General features: G+C 43.4%; 1 long non-coding RNA gene across 1 annotated transcript; it reads left to right on the plus strand.

Annotated features, from left to right (window-relative positions):
- The first annotated feature begins 1739 nt into the window (after positions 1-1739).
- LOC129623449 (uncharacterized) lies at positions 1740-4443 on the plus strand. Its single transcript, XR_008700551.1, has 3 exons — positions 1740-1974; positions 2282-2463; positions 3770-4443. It is a non-coding gene; the product is annotated as an uncharacterized LOC129623449 (long non-coding RNA).
- Positions 4444-7502: the final 3059 nt, after the last annotated feature.

Raw genomic sequence — 7502 nt, forward strand, 5'->3', positions numbered from 1 at the left:
GAAATTGCTACACAACTCTTGCCTTTAACGTGGACTTTGTGTGTTTCAGAGTAAGTTTTTTTTTCCCAGAAATGATTTTTAGAAACCAAATCTTGATCATTTTTTAATCTTGGCTTGACAACGTTCCAGATGAACTGTCACTTTTGCTTCATAATTAAAAAGTGAAATAGAGCCCTTTTCAGCTATTTTTCTCCAACTTGCCATTATAAATGAACACAAGTCATTGCCGATACACGGATTTATATTTCCTAGAAATAGTGAAGTGGATGGGCAAGAAGATATAAACCAACTTAAATTAAATTGGTTCTGCATATGAAGTGGCTGCCTGCTTCTGGGCAGACTTTATTTCATCCATAAATACTTAATAGAAATTGGTGGTCTCTGAGTTTTGCTGGAGGGAATACTTTTCATTCTTACTGACTTTCCCAGGTGGCTCTGGGAAAAAGAAAAAAAGAGATGGCTGTAAGTGATTTATTTTTCCAGCACCAGTTTGTGGTCACGTATTCCCAATGGATGGCCTTGGGCATCATGAACTGTTCCCTTGTACCTTGGTTTTACTGTCTGTAAAACAGGTAAGAATGTTTCTCTTATGTCCTATTGGGCTCTTGGGAGGAATTGAATGATAGGAAAGCTGCAGCTCTAATGCACGTGGGTTCATCCATAAGGCATTCTGGAATCTCATTAGCAACTGATGGGAAGAGGCTGGAGTCAGAAGTGAGCTAAAGGAACTGGTCTGGTTCTAGGACTGGCTGATGAGTGGTGCCTACAGTCACAATTACAGTATCCAAAGGGGTCGCAAAGAGTCGGACACAACTGAGCGACTTCACTTTCACTTTTCATTTTCATGCATTGGAGACGGAAATGGCAACCCACTCCAGTGTTCTTGCCTGGAGAATCCCAGGGACAGATGAGCCTAGTGGGCTGCTGTCTATGGGGTCGCATAGAGTCGGACACGACTGAAGCGACTTAGCAGCAGCAGCAGCAAGGAAGCACAGAGGTTGAGTGTGCTTTGAGCTTAGGTTCCAGAGACATGAGTCAAGAATTGTGCCCAGAGCCAAGGACCTCCAGGAAGTGAAGATGCTCATGGACTTTGCATGGCTGGATGCCTGTGATGCTGAAATTTCGGACTCTGTGCTCCAGTGCCGAACTGAGTCTCCGACACAGAGCTTTCTACCTGGGGTGAAGCAGAAAAGAATAGCTTTGTGGCATTGCCAGATAAAGTGGGAACACAGCAAGTTCCTGCTCTAAAAACCTCTGAGTCCCAACCCGAGGAGGATTGGTGAGGAGTTTTATAGCAATAGTTCAGGGAAGGGTTGCTGACAAAGATCAGGGTGTATGCAGGGCCTACACTCTAATCTGATCTCAGGCGATCTCCTGATGAGCTTCTCATGGTTATTAAACTGTGACCTTCCCTCTGGAACATTTTCTGTTCAGTGGGGGGTTTTAATTCTGCAGAAGAGCTTAAAGACATTGTGTGTATCTCTTGAGGCAGAACCTGGGTCCTATCCCAAGGCAGCACTATTGTTTCCTGGCTGCTCCTCCCTTCTCTGATTAGCAACTGGTTGAAAGGGCCTCCAGGTGCCCAGGATCCCCACAGGGTCCTGCTGGGTTTCACCTGCACTGTTTTTTCATTTGCTACCTTTTTATTAGCACCCTAGACAGCACCTAGATGTGTGTGGCCGGGAGAGAAAGAGTGAGAGAAAGGGTGAGAGAGAGGGTACATAAACTAATGTATATGAGAGAGAGGGAGAGGAATGATGAAAGGGATTTGGTGGGGTGTAGGGGAGTAAAATTTGCCACCCCAAAATGTCTCTTTGGCATGTGGGTTGCTTCAAGCTGAAAACAATCAGGGCCCAAAGACTCAGGAAGAAATTGACCTTCTAACTAACTGCCTGAAGAATGCAGCTAGAGGATGGGTTCCAGGAAGAAAGCTGTGACCACTGATAACACAGTATGAACTTGGTGTATAGACAGGTAGGGAGGGACCTAACAAAGTCTATTAAATTCCTCTCTATGACTCATTGTCTTTGCCTGGCCAGTATTTACTTACTTAACACTTGCTTTTCCTCCTCCATGTGACTTAACCTTCTTCCCCTTGGAAGTCCCAAACTCCTACCCCCAGCATCCTCTTTTGTCTTTAGCTGATAATGTGTTTAAAGTGAGGGTTCCAGCCATTGTGGTGAGTTATTCAGTTTCCCTGGATCTCGCTCATGTATACATGTTATTACACTCTTGTTTGACTTTCTCCTATTAATCTGTCTCATGCCAATTTAAATTTTAGAGCAGCCAGAAGAACCTAGAAGGGTTGAAGAAAGCTTCCTATGAGAGCTGGTGAAGGGCAAGCAAGGGGAAGATTCCAGCTCCAGGAGGAGGACCTAGCAAAAAACAGGATTTGTATCCAGGACACAGAGAAAGGAAGTGGGATTCAGGGTGGAGGCTCATTACAGAAGAGACCTGGAGGAGGTAAGGGCAGAACCATGGTGAGTGAAGTTGCACAGAGGTGCCCAAAGGCTCACCCAGCCATGTCATCAAACCTCAAGCAGCAGTACTAATTCCAGACTGGCTCTGCTGGTGGGTTTGAGTTGTCTGAAAATAGTCAGGCTAGAGCCAATTTTGCTATGGAATTTGCCAACACCAAGACTTCAGGCTGAAGTTCTCTACTGCCTGTTGTTCTCTTTGCTGAGACAAATGAACAAGGAGTCCAGATGTCTGGAGTCCTGAGTCCAGTTTTGATAATTAATTCGAAAAGTAGATGATTTTTTTTAAAGATAAATCTAAAATACATTTATTGCACTGAGTTTGAACTTTGGTCTGTTTTCTGCTATTAGAGCAGAGAAATAAAATCTCATGTTTCTAAGCTCTAATGATGAACATATGTCATCAAGGTAAAGTTCTCAAAAGAAAATCTATTTTTACCAGGGCATGTTAATTCTGGGGATAAAAGTCAAATGCAAAGTATGTTCCTACATCAATCATATCAGAACTTCTCACCCCAAACATCTGCTGGTTCATCTCTTCTCCTTAAGGTATCTCTTTCGCAAAGAGAAACGGTGTGTATAAATGTATTCATGGCAGAGACAAAAGTGGCTGCCCTGTTCTGCTTAGCTGGTCTCATGACCATCTGCTTTCTGTCTTCTCTTGCCCTGAGCCCTCCTTGTACGTGCTGGATGCTGACCACCTCATACCCTGAACCTGGGATCCTGGGGCTGGTGGGATGCAGTAGACAATGGAGTAGGAAGGTCCTTGAGTTTTTTGTTGAAAGGAAATACAGGATTTGAGAAAGTCAGGTAGAAGTGACAGATAGGGTTGTAGAAGACAGCTGGAACTCAGAGGAACACAGAGGAAAGCTGAAGTCAAGCAGGCACAGAGAATAGTGAGCAGCCACATTTAGCAGCATCTCAGTTTCTGGGCTAGGAGAGGGACGGGGTGAAAAGACAGAAGTTCCTGCCAAGGAAGAGATGAAGAGAGACTTTCAAGGCAGGGGCCCAAGCCCCAAAGAAAAGGCAGACATGGGGAAGGAGGGCACAGAGGAGAAGTGGGTGGCCAGTTACTGGAAGGCAGGCCAGAGAAGATGGCAAATCTGCTAGTTGCAGTTATCCTCACCGCTACATCCAAATCTCTGGAGGTTTCCCTGAACCCGGAGAGACATGGTTTGGGGAGTGGGCTTTCACAGGGGAACAGATAGCCCTGGAAGTGGGTATTTGAAAGTAGTCCAAGGACTGGGTATCAGGTAGATCATTAAAACTCCTCCTCTCCTGCTTTATTTCAGAAACCTCCATGTTCCTGAAGGAACACTGATGGCTTAAGTATCAGGAAGAAAGGAGCCTCAGTTCACTTTAGTTCAGTTCAGTCGCTCAGTCGTGTCCGACCCTTTGTGACCCCATGAATCGCAGCACGCCAGGCCTCCCTGTCCATCACCAACTCCCGGAGTCTACCCAAACCCATGTCCATCGAGTCGGTGATGCCATCCAGCCATCTCATCCTCTGTCATCCCCTTCTCCTCCTGCCCCCAATCCTTCCCAGTATTAGGGTCTTTTCCAATGAGTCAACTCTTCACATGAGGTGGCCAAAGTATTAGAGTTTCAGCTTCAACATCAGTCCTTCCAATGAACACCCAGGACTGATCTCCTTTAGGATGGACTGCTTGGATCTTCTTGCAGTCCAAGGGACTCTCAAGGGTCTTCTCCAACACCACAGTTCAAAAGCATCAATTCTTCCGCGCTCAGCTTTCTTCACCATCCTATTCTCACATCCATGCATGACTACTGGAAAAACCATAGCCTTGACTAGATGGACGTTAACAAAGTAATGTCTCTGCTTTTAAATATGCTATCTAGGTTGATCATATCTTTCCTTCCAAGGAGTAAGCGTCTTTTAATTTTATGGCTGCAATCACCATCTGCAGTGATTTTGGAGCCCAGAAAAATAAAGTCAGCCACTGTCTCCACTGTTTCCCCATCTATTTGCCGTGAAGTGATGGGACAGGATGCTATGATCTTTGTTTTCTGAATGTTGAGCTTTAAGCCAACTTTTTCACTCTCTTCTTTCACTTTCATCAAGAGGCTCTTTAGTTCTTCACTTTCTGTCATAAGGGTGGTGTCATCCTCATATCTGAGGTTATTGATATTTCTCCCAGCAATCTTGATTCCAGCTTGTGCTTCATCCAGTCCAGCATTTCTCATAATGTGTTCTGCATAAATTAAATAAGCAGGGTGACAATATACAGCCTTGACATACTACTTTCCCTATTTGGAGCCAGTCTGTTGTTCCATGTCCAGTTCTAACTGTTGCTTCCTGACCTGCACACAGATTTCTCAGAACGCAGGTCAGGTGGTCTGGTATTCCCGTCTCTTTCAGAATTTTTCACAGGTTTTTGTGATCCACACAGTCAAAGGCTTTGGCATAGTCTATAAAGCAGAAGCTGGTGGTATTCAGCTTAATAATGTTCTCCTTAGCTGTGTACATAAACCACATTCTCCAAGGTAGATAAACTCAATCCTAAACTCTGCTCCTGGAAGATATGCCAGCAAGAGTGAGAAATCAAACATTTTTGTGCTATTTGGTAAATGGAGCTTATATACTGATGTTTAAGTTTGATTTCCTGAAAAAATTTTAAATTATTTATCCGTTTAAAACATTTTTCACTAGAAAATTATGTCATGATGTCTAAAAATGCAGGAATATCTTAAAAGTCGGATTAAAAAAACATGATTTATCTTCTAAAACTTAACAAATCTTGTTATATACAATAACCAGCTTTTAATAAATGAATAAAATGCTTTTGAAACTCAGAAATATATACTGTGACTTTACTGCCTCATCTAACCTATCACGTAGCACACATCTAAACCCAGTTTTACCAGCTTGTGTGAGGTGGTGTAACAAAGGATTTGTGAAACTCTCAGAAAGTTATCCTGATGGTGTCAAGAGTTCATAATGAGAATTGCTTGTTGTAAACAAGCTCAGATTTGACATCGAGAGCCTTGAATTTGTCTACATCAGCTGCAAAATCAATGCAGACAGTATACATCCAGAATTTAATTCCTTCCAAAGACAACAGGTAAGAGAAGAACTAGTAATTGCAATGTTACATTTCAGGTTCTATCTGAAGTTCAGTCAGAGAAGGCCCCACTAAAAGGGCCATCAGATCTGTCGGGAATTCAGAGACCCACTGAGCTTGATTACGGCTGTGTGTATATGGAGAGAGAGAGGCAGCTGAGTCAGAGGTTTCACTCTTAGTGATGTTTCATTACTCAGTTAAATGGGATCTGTGTGATTTTTCCTTTGCAAAGGCACAAACTTCCTTTGGGAACATGAAGTAGTCTGTGGGCGATACTTTGAAACTATAACGAACAGGTTCCCCCAACAATGTTTCCTCCAGTGTTCTGTCTTTATGCATTTGCTTTAATGCCTCTCTGAGAAGTGCCTTCATCTTAACATAAACTCAAACTGATCACATCTGAATAACAAATCAGGTATTTATAGCATCAAGGACACACTTGCCCCAGTGATGAAACTATCCTTAGTTTCTTCTGGAGGACTTTTCAAAGGGGAATGTCCAGTGAATATTGTCTCCTTACTTCCTGCCTCTCATCAGGACTGAGTCTCCCTCTCACAGCACCTGGAGTTTTGAGTAACAGGGAACCTGAGGTTTAAGGTCTTTTTCAGGGTTTCCAAACCCATGTCGCTGCTATGAACATCAGCACAACTGTACCACCAGTTTAACAAGAAAAATGGTAAAGGCTTAAAGAAACATTTGGTTCACATACTGCCTGGACCATAAAACCTCTGCTCAGGTACAACTGAGTCCCATCATCTTCTCCTTAAGCAGAAATAAGCTATATAGTTTCATACTCTCAAAAAAAAAATCCAATGAAGATATTTTCTTCAGGGTATAACTCTGTGCAATCTGACTTGGTATGTAAAGGCCAAACAAGATTAATGACTATGTGTGTGCAGGACAGATTTCTGGAGAGCAAGGGTTTGCTGCTCAGGACTGAACACCCTGAATGTATTTCTCTCTTCCCAGCTCTGTTGTGGTCACTTGAAATAGGCCATAATGGGAGTCTCTATACTATAAACCCTGCAAATGCTTCAAACTGAGACATTTTCTTTTCCTGAAAGTCTATTTACCAGCACACAACTGAATCTGGATTTACCTCTGCCCTGGTGAGGACCACATTCAGAAAACTAAGATCATGGCATCTGGTCCCATCACTTCCTGGCAAATAGACGGGGAAACAGTGGAAACAGTGACAGACTCTATTTTTTTGTGCTCCAAAATCACTGCCTATGGTGACTGCAACCATGAAATTAAATGATGCTTTCTTCTTGGATGAAAAGTTATGACCAACCTAGACAATATATTATAAAGCAGAGACATTACTTTGCCAACAAAGGTCTGTCTAGTCAAAGCTATGGTTTTTCCAGTAGTCATGTATGGATGTGAGAGTTGGACTATAAAGAAAGCTAAGTGCCAAAGAATTGATGCTTTTGAACTGTGTTGTTGAAGCAGACTCTTGAGAATCCCTTGGACAGCAAGGAGATCCAAGCAGTCCATCCTAAAGGAGATCAGTCCTGAATATTCATTGGAAGGACTGATGCTGAAACTGAAACTTCAATACTTTGGCAACCTGATGTGAAGAACTGACTCATTTGAAAAAACCGTGATGCTGGAAAAGATTGAAGGTGGGAGGAGAAGGGGACGACAGAAGATGAGATGGCTGGATGGCATCACCGACTCAATGGACATGAGTTTGAGTAAACTCCGGGAGTTGGTGATGGACAGGGAGGCCTGAAGTGCTGCAGTCCATGGGGTCACAAAGAGTCAGGCACGAGTGAGTGACTGAACTGAACTGCTGAGGACCAGAGAGCGGGCAAAGTCAGACTGGAGAGTGTGTTCTTAGAGGCAGAGGATACCAGAGAGCAAATGGTAGTTCAAGTGCAGTGTGTTGTCTGGGAGGCCTCTCAGGGATTGTGGTGATGCCCTAACACGTGGGCAT

This window comes from Bubalus kerabau, chromosome 11, assembly GCF_029407905.1.
Source record: "Bubalus kerabau isolate K-KA32 ecotype Philippines breed swamp buffalo chromosome 11, PCC_UOA_SB_1v2, whole genome shotgun sequence".
Taxonomy (NCBI): domain Eukaryota; kingdom Metazoa; phylum Chordata; class Mammalia; order Artiodactyla; family Bovidae; genus Bubalus; species Bubalus kerabau.